A 15,755-nucleotide genomic window follows, 5' to 3' on the forward strand; every position below is an offset into this window, starting at 1 on the left:
GTTCTTCAGGCATTCTGTCTATCAGATCTAATCCCTTGAATCTATTTCTTACTTCCACTGTATAATCGTAAGGGATTTGATTTAGGTCATACCTGAATGGTCTAGTGGTTTTCCCTACTTTCTTCAATTTAAGTCTGAATTTGCCAATAAGGAGTTCATGATCTGAGCCACAGTCAGCTTCTGGTCTTGTTTTTGCTGACTGTATAGAGCTTCTCCATCTTTGGCTGCAAAGAATATAATCAATCTGATTTCGGTGTTGACCATCTGGTGATGTCCATGTATAGAGTCTTCTCTTGTGATGTTGGAAGAGGGTGTTTGCTATGACCAGTGCATTTTCTCGGCAAAACTCTATTAGCCTTTGCCCTGCCAATAGTAGATCAACTTTAAAACTTCCTCAAAGCCAATCCTAGAGACAAACTTAAAACAATTGTCTTATCACCCATCCCTCTGTGCCTTTGCATATGCCATTCCCTCTGCCTACAGTGCCCTTCCCTGTGGCTTGCAACTAGCATTCAGGCTCCACTCCCGGAGTGTCCTGTGGCATATGCTGTCTCACTCCTCTACACCTTGTGAGCAATTCAGGAAGTTTTTGTTTGATTTTGTTTTCTTTTGTTTTTGAATTTTTGGTGCCTGACATGTAGTAGATCTCAGTACATGTTTGTGGAAATGGAAAAGTTTTTTTTTTTTTTTTTGCCATACCATGTGACATGCAGGATCTTCCTTGACCAGGGACTTGAACTTGTGCCCTCCTACATTGGAAGCGCAGAGTCTTAACCACTAGACTGCCTTAGTCCTGAAAATGTTTCATAAGTGTTAGGAAAGAATATAACTTCCCAAGCTTACTGTCTTGAATTAGCCAGCGGTCATTTGGATGGATAGAGTTATGGTGAGTGTGTTTGAAGCAACAGCACGCTGACTCCTGTTGCACTGCTTTTATTTATAAACACTGGTGTGCTGGTAAATATTGAAAACTTGGCTCTCTGTGGGGAAAAGAAGCCCTCTTCGATGGGCTTTTACATTTCTGAGATGTAAATACTCCTGCTATAGCTGATTTCAAGCTGCTGCTGCTAAGTCGCGTCAGTCGTGTCCAGCTCTGTGCTACCCCACAGATGGTAGCCCACCAGGCTCCACTGTCCCTGGGATTCTCCAGGCAAGAATACTGGAGTGGGTTGCCATTTCCTTCTCCAATGATTTCAAGCTACTAAACACAATATTAACTGGCTACCAAAATTCCCGAATATTTAAAAATGAGCTCTTGCAAGCTCACTCCAGTACACGGTACATCATGAAAATTCTACACCGCTTTTGTTTTTTCACCATTACCCAGTTTGTTTGGGTGACTTTTTTGCTGTTTATACAGCACGTGTCTCTGTATTGTATACTTTATCTCTTGCATCAATCCAATTATTACTCTTATCCTCAGAGACTAAGAGACTTCTCCAAGGTGGCAAAGCTTTCCTGTCTATTCCTGGGTTTGGGCTTTCTGTCTGGAGCTTGCTGCCAGCACCACGAGGGGCTAGAGAGATGTGTGCTTTGCCCAGTGTTCTGTTTGCTGGTGTTGCGGTGAGCTGCTGGAAGGACCCAGGGATCTGTTCTTGGCCCAGGATATACCTGTCAGTAACCATACTGTGATGAAAGCTGGTCTTTGTTATGTTCCCTTGTGATCTGATGAACAGGTGACATGGAGGCAAATTTATTATATTTTGGATGAACAGCCGTCACTTTCATGACCTCATTCAGGATCTGGACGGTGCCTCATTGTCTGACAGGCGAATGAAGTGATGAGCTTCCCTTTACAGTTTAGAGTGTTAGCCTGTTTCTTTTAGGTGGGTTCAGGGAGAGTCCCGCCGGAAGCTGTGTTCCTCGGGAGCCTCAGCTGAGGGCGGTGAGGGCTCCCCCAGGAGGTGAGAGGCGGACCTGCTGCCTATTCCTGCTTGGCTTCCCTGGTGGCTCAGATGGTAAAGAATCTACCTGCAATGCAGGAGACCTGCGTTCGATCCCTGAGTTGGGAAGATCCCCTGGAGGAGGGCATGGCAACCCACTCCAGTATTCTTGCCTGGAGAATTCTGTGGACAGAGGAGCCCAGCGGGCTGCAGTCCATGGGGTTGCAAAGAGACAGACATGACTGAGTGAGTAACAATTTCTAACTCAAATGATGTCCAGTTTCAGGGTCTGTGAAGCGTCTGTGTTGGGGACTGTATGAGGCTTTATGAGGGTGACCATGATATGTGATGTCATAGAAAGCAAGTGTTATAATGGGTCTCAGTGATCTAGTTTCAGACCCTTGGCTTACAGATGAGGAGACAGGACCAGCAAGAGGAAGTGCTTTGCTCAAGGTCATACAGCAATCCTGGCAATGCCAGGCCCAGGCCCCGGGGCTCCTGACTCCCCACCCAGGGCTCATCCCCTACCCTTTGTGTCCCTGAGGGTGTGTGAGCCTTGTGCCCTTTATCAGAGGCTGGCAGAGAAAGCCCAGCTTGAGCTCTTGGGAGCTCGGCCTGCTTCCTGGGTTTTTCCAGACTTCCCCGAGGAGGCTGGGCCACCTGTCTACACCACCTGGCATGTTCTGTTTAGATGAATCAAGCTGTACCAGGACGAGGAGGCCACAGAGGCCGCTTCCCAGGAGGGAACACTCGTGGCGTGCGAGGGACAAGGAGGGGAGAGATGGGTGTAGGCCCGGACCTGCCTTCCTCAGAGGCTGGGGCTGGGGTTCTGAAGGCAGAGGGCCCTGCCCAGCACCATGGCTGCTTTCCACCTGGGCGTAGACAGTGTCTCCCAGGTGGAGACATTCCCAGCAATGTCCCCGTGTCGTGACAACTCTGGTGAATTTCCAGGCACACCCAGTCCTGAGCCAGCAAGTACTGTTGGCACATCAGGTCTCCAGCTGCCGTGGCTGGCTGGTCCTACAAGACGGTTTGGAGGCTCCAGGACAGCTGGCCAGGTTGGACATCCTTGTTCTAGCAGATCTGCAATGTTCCAGGAACTATGATAAATCCTGTTGAGTATTGGCCAAGCAAGCCAGGAAGGGCAGGGAGTCCAGACCCTGGCTCGGTTTGGCAGAGTCTTTCTCAACACCTGCCCTCTGAGAGGTGGGGAGGGGGAAGCAGCAGGGAGGGGAATGGCTCAGATTGTGCCCCAGCGCGGGGAGGGGAACGGGGAGGACAGTAACGGGGGCATCAGGCTTTACAGTTTACCATGTGTGTTTCTGCGTATTATTTCATTCCATTCTCGCAGTCGCTTTATTACTGTTCCCATTTTAAAATTGAAAAAATAGGGATACAGAAAGGTGAGTGACTTTGCTCAGCATGGTCTGTCATCAGGTTTGAACCCCACCTGTCATTATCCAGCTGTGGAACCTTGGGCTGGTTGGGTCACTTTCTGAGCTTTGATTCCCAGCTTTGCTACTCACTGCAGAGGTTGTGCAGGTAGCACTGTGCTTGACTTAGCCCTTGGGAGCTCAGTTCCTGAGACTGTTTCCTTTCCCCACTCCCCGCAAACCACACAGCCAGCAGCCAGTGAGTTGGGCCTGGAATTGAGCTTCTATTCCATTTTTTAGGTAGTTTTTTTTTTTTCTCCCCTCTACCTTCCCCTTTGGTATGTGTAAGCCAAACTTTCCTTTTTTGGAACGGGAATTCCTACTAAGAAATAAAGGAAAACACAGGACTTGCCCAGGTGGTCCAGTGGTTGAGACTCCACACTCCCAATGCAGGGGCCCAGGTTCAGCCCCTGGTTGGGGAACTAGATCCTGCATGCTGGAACTAAGAGCCTGCATGTGGCCACAAGGATGTGGCACAGACCAAAAAAAAGAAAAGAGAGAAAGAGAAAACTATCAGGCTGGCTTGCCTGGGGCTCACCACACCTACCTCTGGCCCTTTGTTCCTCTCTCCCTTCCCTCCCTCCCTCCCTTTGTTTCCTCTGCGAGTGCAGACACTGACTTGCAAGGGCCCCTGGCAGGTTCTCCAGGGCCCTTAGACCTTCCCAGAAGCTCCTCCCCCGTGCACTGGGACTGGGCCCTCAGGGTGGGCTCACTAGTGCGTGGTCTGAGCCCACCTTGAACCTGGAGGGAGTGCTCTACTCGAATCAGCCCTGGAGAAGACTCAGCTGTGCTCTTTGATGTCTCTGGGGCCCTGAGCAGCTTCTCAGCACACCCCAGGATGCCGACCCCTTCCCACTCTGGCTCGGAAACTGTAGACGTTTTTCAATTGATAACCCACACATCTGGGAGGACCACTCTCAAGATGGTACTGGACATACAAGCAGAAGTCAGGTGCAGTTCAGGGCTTGTTCAGACCAGATTTCCCTCTGTCAATCCTTCTTCAGAGGCCTTGCTCCCATGACATCGATGGGACTAAAGCTGATCAGCTAAAAAAAAATGTCGGTTATTTTCAGCTTCCATTAAGCCAAGCTGATACAGGCTCTCTCCTTCCTTCTTCCCTTCCTCTCTCCATCCCTCTCTCCCTCCCTTTCTTTCACGTTTCTGATTTAATCACTGCAGCAATTCCCTCCCTCCCCACCACCCGCTGGCAAGGGTTATGGATTTTATTCAGTACACAATGTACACAGTTGTTTTGGTCCAAGGATATAGTGACCTGTGGAGGCTGTACTTGTAATTAGGTAATTATTTTATTCTGTTTTTTTTTTTTTGCTAAATATCTCAGGCAAGCCCTGTTCCTATGGCTTCAACCCCATCCCTTGAATGACTGTTCTATGCTCTGCTCTCCAGCCACCCTGACCTTTCCGATCCCGGTTCTTGGAATCACCAGGTCTTGCTCATTTCTGTGTCTTTGAGTGATCTATACCCTCTGCCTGGAACACCACCGCCCTTGCTGTTCTCTTGGCTCCTTCCTCCTCCGGCCTTGGTTCTTAGCTTATGTGTTGCTTTCTCCCCTCATGCTTCCTCCCTAAGGTGAGATGTCCTTGCTCTGGAATTCCATATCCCCTTCTGTCTAGCCTTACCACACTCTGTGAAGGTCTACTTCATCTTGCTCCCTGCTGCTCTCTGAGCTCTGTGAGGGCAAATCCGGGTCCCTCTGACTTTTGTAACTCCCAGCATTCAGTGAGGTACCCATCACAGAGTAGGGGGTGGTGAAGAAAGTGAGTGTTGGTTGCTCGTGTCTGACTCTGTGTGACCCTATAGACTGTAGCCCGCCAGGCTCCTCTGTCCATGGAGTTCACCAGGCAAGAATACTGGTGTGGGTAGCCATTCCCTTCTCCAGGGGATCTTTCCGATCCAGGGATCGAACCTGGGTCCCCTGCATTTCAGGGCAGATTCTTTACAGTCTGAGCTGCCAGGGAAGCCCAATATTGTCAAATAAGTGAATGAGAGAGTGAATCATGGTTGGTCAGGAGGTATTTATTATGACCATGGAAGTGACTGGACTCTTGGGCATACGGGTCCTTTAGCTCAGATGCCAGACACACAGTGGTGGTTCGGCCATGCTGACCTTTGTTTCCAGGCTGGGGAGGTGACAGCAGCCGCAGTGGCTGAGCCCCAACCTGTGTCGTCTCCCCCCTCAACTCCATCCTCCTCCTGTCCCTCCTGCCTTGGGGGTGGGGGGCCTGCCCGGTTCTCGGCAGGGTTGTACTCCCACTAGTGATCCATCCCGCCATCGAGGACTTGGCTGCCTCAGTTAACTCCCTTCTGTTGGATTTCCCAGTTTCTCCACCTTCGCTTGTCCTAAAACAGCTTCCCTTCCGTCTACTGACCCCTCAATTACCATCTCAGTTTTCTCTTCCTTTTACTCCTTCACACCCTGCAATCGGATCTCCGCTCCCGTCTCTTCTGAAACGGCTTCTATAGGTCACCCACCGTGGACACATGTCTTCAGTGCTCACTCCTGGCCTGCCTGCATCCGCGGAGATGACCACCCACTCCCTCTCTCTTGAATTCACTTTTCTTGGTTCTCCTGCCTCTCTGCTCCTGCCTTTTCTATTTCTGACTCCTCCTCTCCTCTTGTCCTAGAAATACAGGTGTTCTTCAGGCCCTTGCCTTCTGTTCTCTCTCTTCCCCCCTCCCCTTGGTGAGCTCATCTTCATGTGGATGACTCCCAAATTTTATTGCTTCGCTACACATGCCACTAGTTATACTCAAACCAGCCTTGTCATATCCAAGTCTGCTCCTTCCCTTCCGTGTTCCGTTGCTCAAACTGTAGCAGGGTGCTCTGGCTGAGACCGATCTCTCAGACTTTTGAAACCTTGATGAAAAACTCTCTGGAAAGGTCACAAGAAGTTTTGGTCTTTGGAAGCGATGACTTCAATTCTTTTTGGAGCAGGCAGTTCCTTTGTTTCAGAAAAATTGCTCAAAGCAGTCCCTTCATTATATGCGTGTAAAGTAAGCATTTACCCATTGTTCTCAGGGAGAAGTGAAGTCATGGGGTCCTTGAGTGCATTCCCAGCTGTCCAGTCATTCTGTTTGGTAATAGCAACTCTTGCATATAGTTGAGTCAGAGCTCTGCCTCTGAGACTTTCTTACTTTCAGGGGTGGTGGTTGGGGTGGGTGGTGGTTGGGGTGGGTGGTGGGGAGTTGCGGGAAGTGTTTCTTGAATCTTTGTGAATATGGGGGACCCTGAGCAGCACACTGCTGTTTGTTCTTCAGCGTTGGGTGTTCTTGTTGGGCCAGTAGTCCGTGGGCATCCAGAGCCGAGTGAAGACCGGCTGGCAGGATCCATGGTCCCCACAGCTCACCGGGAGGGGAGACTGAAGCCAGAGCAGTCTGGCCCTGGTGCATCCCACCTGGATTGGATGGGCTGCAGGGCCTCTATGTGTGTGACTGTGGTGTCACTCCCTCACGAGGCTGAAGGCAGCATGAGGGCGGGGACTCTGCATCCTTCAGGTGAGGTAATGAATGGATAAATAGTGTGTTCTGCTGTCTCTGGGGTCATAGAGCAGGAGCACCCTCTCTTGGTAGGCTGGGGTTTCTCCCAAGGGCCCATCGTCCCAGGAAGCGGATGCTCCTGGCTAAGGAAGGCAGATATCTGCCCAGCTACGGGGGAGTTATCTTTTTTCCCTCTGCAGGTGGGCCGGGAGTGCGTTGTGGAGGGACTGTAGGCCCTGGGAGTGGCCCCTTCTCTGTAGCCGGGGTTGTTTATCCTCTGTATGCTTGTCTTCCATCACCCTCAGAAAGAGTCTGAAGGCACAGCCAGTGGACCTGCCCATCGGGTTTGTGTTTGGCTGAGGGGAGAGGCCTACATAATATCACATGGCCAAATGTTTAAAAGTTATAAGGAAAACAAACTGTTTTCTTTATAAATAATAAAATACCTTCTAACCTTCTACTTTGGCAAATATAACTTTATAACAACAAAACTAGGAAATATGTAACTCAAAGTTGGCAACATAATCAAAACTGATTGAATTTAATTTTGTGCATGTCTGGGTGTTCTGTTAATGGGCCAGAGATGACTGGATAAGTAATAAAGACAAATATCATTCAGAAACTATTATATAATTTCCATAGAATTGATTTTTCTTGTCTTTATTTTAATAAAATCACTAATGATATTGCTTTGGTTAAGATTTTCCGTAGTTTGTGTGCTTGTTGATAGCAATGAACTAAAGAATAAAAGTACAAAGAACACTTTCCAAAAAGTACAGACCTTGAATTGTTTCGTTAATTCAATGTAAATTGAAGCAAATGTAAAAACTATAAAGTGAAAATTAATTACCATATATTTTCAAAGAAATCCCTTTTCTTCCAAAAATCATTAAAGTGCACACTACTAATTTAAATAGAAAAATTAAAAAATGTAGAGCAAATATTTTGAATAAAGCTGATGACTTAAATTTTTATTTTATAAAAATTCAGTAAAATCTTTTTTTTTCTTTGGCTACACCTTGACTTGTGGGATCTTAGTGCCCTGACCTGGAATTGAACCCAGGCCACACAGTGAAAGCTTGGAATCCTAACCACTAGGCCATCAATTGAATCTTATTACATGCTTTTATAAGCATAAAACTATTTCCAGCTCTAGTAGTCAGCATTCTTCTGGTGGCCAATGTAAAGAATCAGTACCAAGCTGTATGCATTTCCATCTAGACCTCCACATTTACAAATCGAGGAGTAATACGAATGATTTATTATTGAAAATATTTCACAAAAATCACATGCAAGAGTTGAGAATACTCTGCTCATTCCTGAATACTTTATGATTGGAACGGGAAGAGAAGCAAGAACATCAACACCCCCTTTCTGGGAAGGATGTATTGTCACATGATCTAAAAGGAAGGATCTGGCAAGTGGATTGCTTTTTCTTTTCATCTGCTGAAGACTTCCTCAGGACTGTCTTCCTTGCCCTCTAAAGCAGGCCCATCTCCAGCACTGGCTGCGCCACGGCCACCCCTTGTCCTGACCCTTGGCTTAGGTGTCTTTGACAGGAAGCCATGGGGCCAGAGACATGAAGAACATGGGTCACAGCAGAGGAGGCTGACGGTTGCACGCTGCACTGCGTGTGCCCTGAGCTATGTTTCTGAGAGAGGGAGGTGTCTGTGTGTGTGTTTATTATTAACAGCTGTATTCTAACAGTATTTACACACCATACCACTCGCCCATTTCAAATGAATAGGTCAGTGGTTTTTAGTGTGTTCACACAGTTGTGCAACCATTAGCACCAATTTCAGAGTGTCTTTTTTTTTTCTCTATCAACTAGAAAAGAAATGCTGCACCCATGAGCTGTCGCCTCTCCTTCTCCCCTCTCCCAAGTCCCTGGCAACTACTAGTCTACTTCCTTCTGTATGAATTTGCCTATTTTGGACATTAAATATAAACAAAATCATAACATGTGCCTTTTTGTGGCTTTTTTTACTTAGCATGTTTTCAAGGCTTGTCCAAATTGAAGCATGTATCGGCACGTCATTCCTTTCTGTGACTGAATGAGATTCCAGTGTTTGGAGAGACCACATTCTGTTTACCCAGTTTCCTGTTGATGGACATTTGGACTGTTTCCACTTTTTGTGGCTATTGTGAATAATGCTGCAGTGAACATCCATGTGCAAGCTTTTGTGTGGATATATGTTTCTGCTCTCTTGGAGATGTACTTAAGAGGGAATGGAATTGCTGAGTCACTCGTGTTCTTTAACAATATTCTGTGTATGCGTGTGTGTTTGGGTATATGCGTGTGTGTGTGTGTGTGTGTGTGCGTGTGTGTGTGTGTGTGCGTGTGTGTGTGTGTGTATGTATGTGTGTGTGTGTGTGTATGTATGCATGTGTGTGTGTGTGTGCGCGTGTGTGTGTATGTATGCGTGTGTGTGTGTGTGTGTATGTATGCGTGTGTGTGTGTGTGTATGTATGCGTGCGTGTGTGTGTGTGCGTGCGCATGCAGGAGGTCCCAGGACAGGGCTCCTTGCCCTAGGTCTAAGAATGGCGCTGGCAGCCTAGTTTCTGCAGCTCAGCGGGGAATGAAAGCAAAGGTTTTTGTCACATTGGTGCTGGGCGGCTAGAAAGGCATATAGGACCAGAATCCTGGCAGTCAGTCAGTTGCAATTTGGGTAATTTACATGAAATGTGGTCGACCTTATTCTGCGGTCCTAGTGTGGTGAGGTGTTACCCCTGGTTTAGGGCCATTGCTCTCCTCATCACCTAGGTTAAAATCTGCAGCACAGCTTCTGTGACTCTTGTCTCATCAATAGCTCTCATGCCTGCCCTCTTCTCTGTACTGCCTCTGCCAGTGTCCTAGTTCAACTGCCTGCCATTTATTACGTCTTGTTTGCCTTCAGTATTTTCTGGTCACTGGCTTCCCTAGTGGCTCAGTGGTGAAGAATCTGGCTGCCAATGCAGGCAGATGTAAACACGCGGGTTCAATCCCTGGGTCAGGAAGATCCCCTGGAGGCGGGCACAGCATTTTTGCTGGGAGAATCCCCATGGACAGAGGAGCCTGGAGGCTTGCAGTCCATAGGGTTGCACGGAGTGGGACACGACTGAAGTGGCTTAGCACGCATACATGTATGCCAGTGCAGGAGACGTGGGTTTGATCCCTGGTCTGGGAAGATCCCACATGCTGCGGAGCAACTAAGCCTGTGCACCACAACTATTGAGCCTGTGCTCTAGAGTCTATGAGCTGCAGCTACTGAGCCCAGGCGCCCTAGAGCCATATAGTGAAACGACTGAGCCCGAGTGTGGCAACCACTGAAGCCTGCGTTATCTAGAGGCTGTGCTCAGCAACGAGAGACGCCACAGCAATGAGAAGCCTGTGTGCCACAACTAGAGTATCCTGAGCAGCAGTGAAGATCCAGCACAGCCAAAAATAAAAAATAAATACATTAGAAAATTTCTGGTCACAGAAATAATGTATGGATATACAAACCCAACACATTGCAGAAATATAAAATCTAAAAAGTTGCACCTCCCTGCATACAGAATCCCCTCAAAATAACTGTCACAAACAGTTTAGTATATTCTCTTCCAACATTTTTCTACACATATTAACATATTTTATTTCTTTTTAAAAACAAAAATAGGATAGTATTGTGTATATAGCTCATTCGGCAACTTGTTTTTCTACCCATTGGACTATATTAGATGTCTTTTCTAGAAAATACAGATAAATCTGCCTCATTCTTTTAAGTCTATTGTGCAGTTATACAATAGTTTATGTAACCAGTCCCCTATTTATGGACATTTGAGTTATAGCCAAGTTTCTGCCGTGACAAATAGTGCTGCAGTGCTTTTGTATACATTTCTCTTTATGCATTTGTGGGAGTTTGTCTGCAGGATAAACACCCAGAAGTGAAAATATTGGGTCAGAGAACACAGACATTTAATATTTTAAATAGATACCACCAAAGTTGCCTCCAGAAGCATTTGTTGATCAGTCACTCAGTCATGTCCGACTCTTTGCGACCCCATGGACTGCAGCACACCAGGCTTCCCTGTCGTTCATGATCTCCCAGAGTTTGCTCAACCTCATGTCCGTTGAGTTGGTGATGCCATCCAACCATCTCATCGTGTTGCTCCCTTCTCCGCCTGCCCTCAATCTTTTCCAAATCAGGGTCTTTTCTAATGAATTGGCTTTTTTGCATCAGGTGGCCAAAGTACTGGGGCTTCAGCTTCAGCATCAGTCCTCCCAGTGAATATTCAGGGTTGATTTCCTTTAGGATTGACAGGTTTGACCTCCTTGCAGCCCAAGGGACTCTCAAAAGTCTTTTCCAGCACCACAAGTCAAAGGCATCAATTCTTTGGTGCTCAGCCTTTTTTTATTGTCCAGCTCTAACATCCATACATGACTGCTGGAAAAACCATAGCTTTCACTATATGGACCTTTGTAGGGAAAGTAATGTCTCTGCTTTTTAATACACTGTCTAGGTTTGTCATAGCTTTCTTTCCAAAGAGCTAGCGTCTTTTAATTTCATGGCTCCGGTCACCATCCACAGTGATTTTGAAGTCCAAGAAAATAAAGTCTGTCACTGTTTCCATTCTTTCCCCATCTATTTGCCATGAAGTGATGGGACCGGATGCCATGATCTTTGTTTTTTGAAGCATTGCATAGTTTACAGTGTCATTATCAGTTCATGAGAATGCTGGTCTCCCTGCCCCTGCCAGCCCTGGATATCTTTGACTGTTGCCTTTGATCAGTCTCGGCAGCATGTCTTCTTGCTTCCCCTGTGGCATCAGTTTCCTAAAGCCCCCTCTATTCCCAGCTTCCCTCCTTTTGCATGTCTATCTTCCATTACCTAGTTTTAATAATGACCTTGACAACTTAAAAAACCCCTCTAAAAAATAGAAATAGGCTGGTCCAGGACACCTTTATTCAGCCAATCAACACGTAGTCATTGCCTATTAATCAGGTGCCAGGCACTGTCTAAGCACAGTACTGAATGAGAATGATAAGGCCTCTGCCGTTGTGGAGTTTAATTCTTGTAATGGGGGATGGATCACAAAGGAAGAAGCAGAAAATGATCGAGCAGTTAGTCTGCATGTGAGGTCACTTCAATCTTATGGACTGTAGCCCCACCAGGCTCCTCTGTCCATGCAATTCTCCAGGCAAGAATACTGGAGTGGGTAGACATTCCCTTCTTCAAGGGATCTTCCCGACCCAGGGATCGAACTCGTGTCTCTTATGTCTCTTGCATTGGCAGGTGGATTCTTTACCACTAGCACCGCCTGGGAAGCCCAACAGTCAGTTTACTTACTAGACAGTTAAGTGTTATCCTGAGAATTAATACAGGGAGACGTGATGGTTACTGGGAGGTTGGTTGAGGCTGAATGGTCAAGAAAAGAACTTCTGAGGGAAAAAACACATAACCCGAGCTCTGAAGGACAAGAGAAGATTGGGGAGGAGCATGCTAGGCAGTGGGAGCAGCATGTGCAAAGGCTGGAAAGTAGGAAGGAGCTTGGCTTCTTGGTGGGGGGCGTTGAGAGAGAACGATGGATGAGTGGGTGGAGTGTGGGTTGCTGCCACTGCCCGACAGTTTTGCTGTGGATGGGGAGGAAAGCTTGGGGCGAGCCCCTGGAAGGGGACATGAGACTGTGGGAAGATGTTTATGGACACGAGATGCTGAAGCATGCTTACGTGCTGATGGGTGGCTTTGGGAGAAGAGAAGCTCGTGATGCAGGTATGAGGGCCTGGGCAGGAGCCATGTCCTTGGGGAGCGGGGGAGTGTGGGATCAAAGCACCTGGATGGACCTAGGACGTTATCCCTCCTCACAGGAGGGAAGCGGACAGGCGGTCTTGATGTGAGTAGGCCAGTGGTTTGTGGTAAGGAGAGGAGCGGGTTCCTGTCAGATCGCCCTAGGTTTTTCCCCAGGAAGTAGAAAGCAAGGTCACTGGCGTGGTGGTGGTATGAAGTGGTGGGAGGAGAAAGTGGGAGGTGTGAAGAGTGAGAGGAGGAGCGTGTATATCACTTTGGAGTCTGGGGAAATGTCATTCTGAGGAGGCAGACGGGGCTCACTGAGCATGCGGGTGCCCATTTGAAATGAAAAAAAAATTATTTGGCTGCGCTGGGTCTTTTGTTGCAGCACGGGGAATCTTCCCGTCGCAGCATGCGAACTCTTAGTTGCCACACGGGGATGTGGAGCCTAGTTCCCTGATCGGGGATCGAACCCGGGGCCCCTGTCTTGGGAGTGTGGAGTCTTAGCCACTGGGCCACCAGGCAAGCCCCCCATCTGAGCTTGACTTACAGCTGTGCCCAGCTGTTGACTTGGAGGGAAGCCTCTGTTCTTCCAGGCCCAGCAGTCCCACTCCTAGCTTCGCTCGCTCACCACCTTAGTTGGGAGCATGAGGTAGGAACCCGGGTGAATTCTGCACCTGAGAGCTGGCAGGAGGAGGCAGCGAGGAGGGAGGGCGAGCAGTGGAAGAAAATGAAACAGGCCCACGTCCCCAGCTCAGGAAGTCAGTGGCCCTGGGCAGCGGCAGGAGCCCTGGCATGCCCGGAGGCTAATTTTAGAAGGCCTCCAGGTTCCATTGTTCCGGGTGAAGCTGGGCAATAGAGGCAGTGGCTTGGGGCGGTGATACCAGTGTGGGAAAGGAAGCGAGGCTTCGTGTGAGAAGGATGGAAACTCTGAGGGTGGTGTGCAGGTTTCGGCCCTTGGGGACGTTCTGCCCCGGTTCCCACGGGCCAGGTAGGAAGCCACCCCTCCCCTGACTCCTTTCTAACGTGGGTAGCTTTTCCATCGTCCTGCTGAGCACGTGGTTGGCTAGAACCCTTGGCTCCCAAGCCCACTCCAGCACTGTTGACCCCGGCCAGCTCTCAGGCCGGGGGAGGGTAAATGCCAGTCCATCAGAGGAGCCCAGTGACCCTGTGCAATTGTCCCCACTGCTGATGAGGCAGCTAGGTCCACTTTATGTGGAGGGATTTGAGGCCCACATGCAACGAGTGACTGCCCAAGGTCTCACTTGGGTGGCTGCGCCCTGTCAAGATCCACCGGCTGGTGGTTTAGTCGCTGTTCTGTCCAACTCTTGCAACCCCATGGACTGTAGCCCGCCAGGCTCCTCTGTCCATGGGATTCTCCAGGCAAGAATACTGGAGTGGGTTGCCATTTCTTTCTCCAGGGGATCTTCCCGACCCAGGAATTGAACCTGGGTCTCCTGCACTGCAGGCAGGTTCTTTACTCACTGAGCTATGAGGGAAAGCATGATCTACCGGGGGATTCCTAGATTTCTGGAAGGATATAACACTTGTTGCCCTGGTAAGGTTGGCTGCTGTTCGCATAGCAGACTGTAGGCACAGTGGAGATGCTTTTCTGAGAATTCGTGTAAGAAGAGAGGCAGTGCAGGGGCCCAGGAATGGGCCCCCACCAGGTGCTAGCTGCGTGACCTTGAGCAAGCTATTTAATCTCTGGGTTTTAATCCCAGGTCCTCATCTGCTATGTGGGCCCCAGAATCCCTGGCTGGTTCTCAGCTTGGATGAGATAACGTGCTGGAAAGCACTGCGCAAGAAGGAACTCTTATCAACATGAAGCTCTAAGGCCACATCAAAGGCTGGATTTTTATCTCAGCCCAAGGGGAAAAAGCTTGCTTCTCAAAAGGAGAAAGGATTCTTTGTAAGTAGGTGAGGGTTTCATGGCTAGGTGGATCTTGTTGTTAAAGTCTCATGACTGAAGGGCACACGGGGGAGAGGGATGAGGCGTGCCCAGGCTAGGAAAATTCCAGACCCCGTTGGTCTCCAAGGTCCTCTCAAGGTGGAGAGCTCTTACAGGCAGGGAAAGCCATTCAAGAAGGCCACTTGCATGATTTAGAATTCTGAAGATGACTTCATAGCTGGGTATGTTCTTTGTTGCTTAATGGGTTTTTTCCAGTTAATCCTCCTGGGTTCTTTCCATTTCCTGGGCAGAAGGAGTCAGCTTTAATATATTCCCACTGGCAATAAGCTGCGGCCTGGTGAACGGAGGTGAGAAGGTGCAGATTCGAGGGGGAGAGAGGACTTAGGGAAAGATCTCATCTCCAGGCTTGGAGGGAAGTCAGGCTGTCCTCAAAGTGACAGATTCAGCTGATCATTCTTACTTCTCTTGTTAGCTGGCGAAAGCCTACTTAGCCTATCAATCAAAGGTTGAATGATGTCCCCTCTGGGAAGACTTCCCCAGTATTATCAGACAAAATTAATGAGCTCTCTTCTATGCTCCTTATCAATAAGGAGGCTTTTAGGTGCAAGTAAGAGGAAATTCCATTCAAATGGACTTAAATAATAAAGAGAATTTATTATTTCAGATGCCTAAGAATTTTTCATACTGTTCATACTGTTCATGTGGTTCTCAAGGCAAGAATACTGAAGTGGCTTGCCATTCCCTTTTCCAGTGGACCACATTCTGTCAAATCTGTCCACCATGACCCTCCCATCTTGGGTTGCCCCACGGGCATGGCTTAGTTTCATTGAGTTAGACAAGGCTGTGGTCCTAGTGTGATTAGATTGACTAGTTTTCTGTGAGTATGGTTTCAGTGTGTTCGCCCTCTGATGCCCTCTTGCAACACCTACTTTACAGCATTGGACCTTGCTTCTATCACCAGTCACATCCACAGCTGGGTATTCTTTTTGCTTTGGCTCCATCCAAAAGAATCCGAAATGCAGTACTTGGATGCAATCTCAAAAACGACAGAATGATCTCTGTTCGTTTCCAAGGCAAACCATTCAATATCACAGTAATCCAAGTCTATGCCCCAACCAGTAACGCTGAAGAAGCTGAAGTTGAACGGTTCTATGAAGACCTACAAGACCTTTTAGAACTAACACCCAAAAAATATGTCCTTTTCATTATAGGGGACTGGAATGCAAAAGTAGGAAGTCAAGAAACACCTGGAGTAACAGGCAAATTTGGCCTTGGAATACGG

Source organism: Bison bison, unplaced genomic scaffold (genome assembly GCF_000754665.1).
Source record: "Bison bison bison isolate TAMUID 2011002044 unplaced genomic scaffold, Bison_UMD1.0 scf7180017864093, whole genome shotgun sequence".
NCBI classification, from domain to species: Eukaryota; Metazoa; Chordata; class Mammalia; order Artiodactyla; family Bovidae; genus Bison; species Bison bison.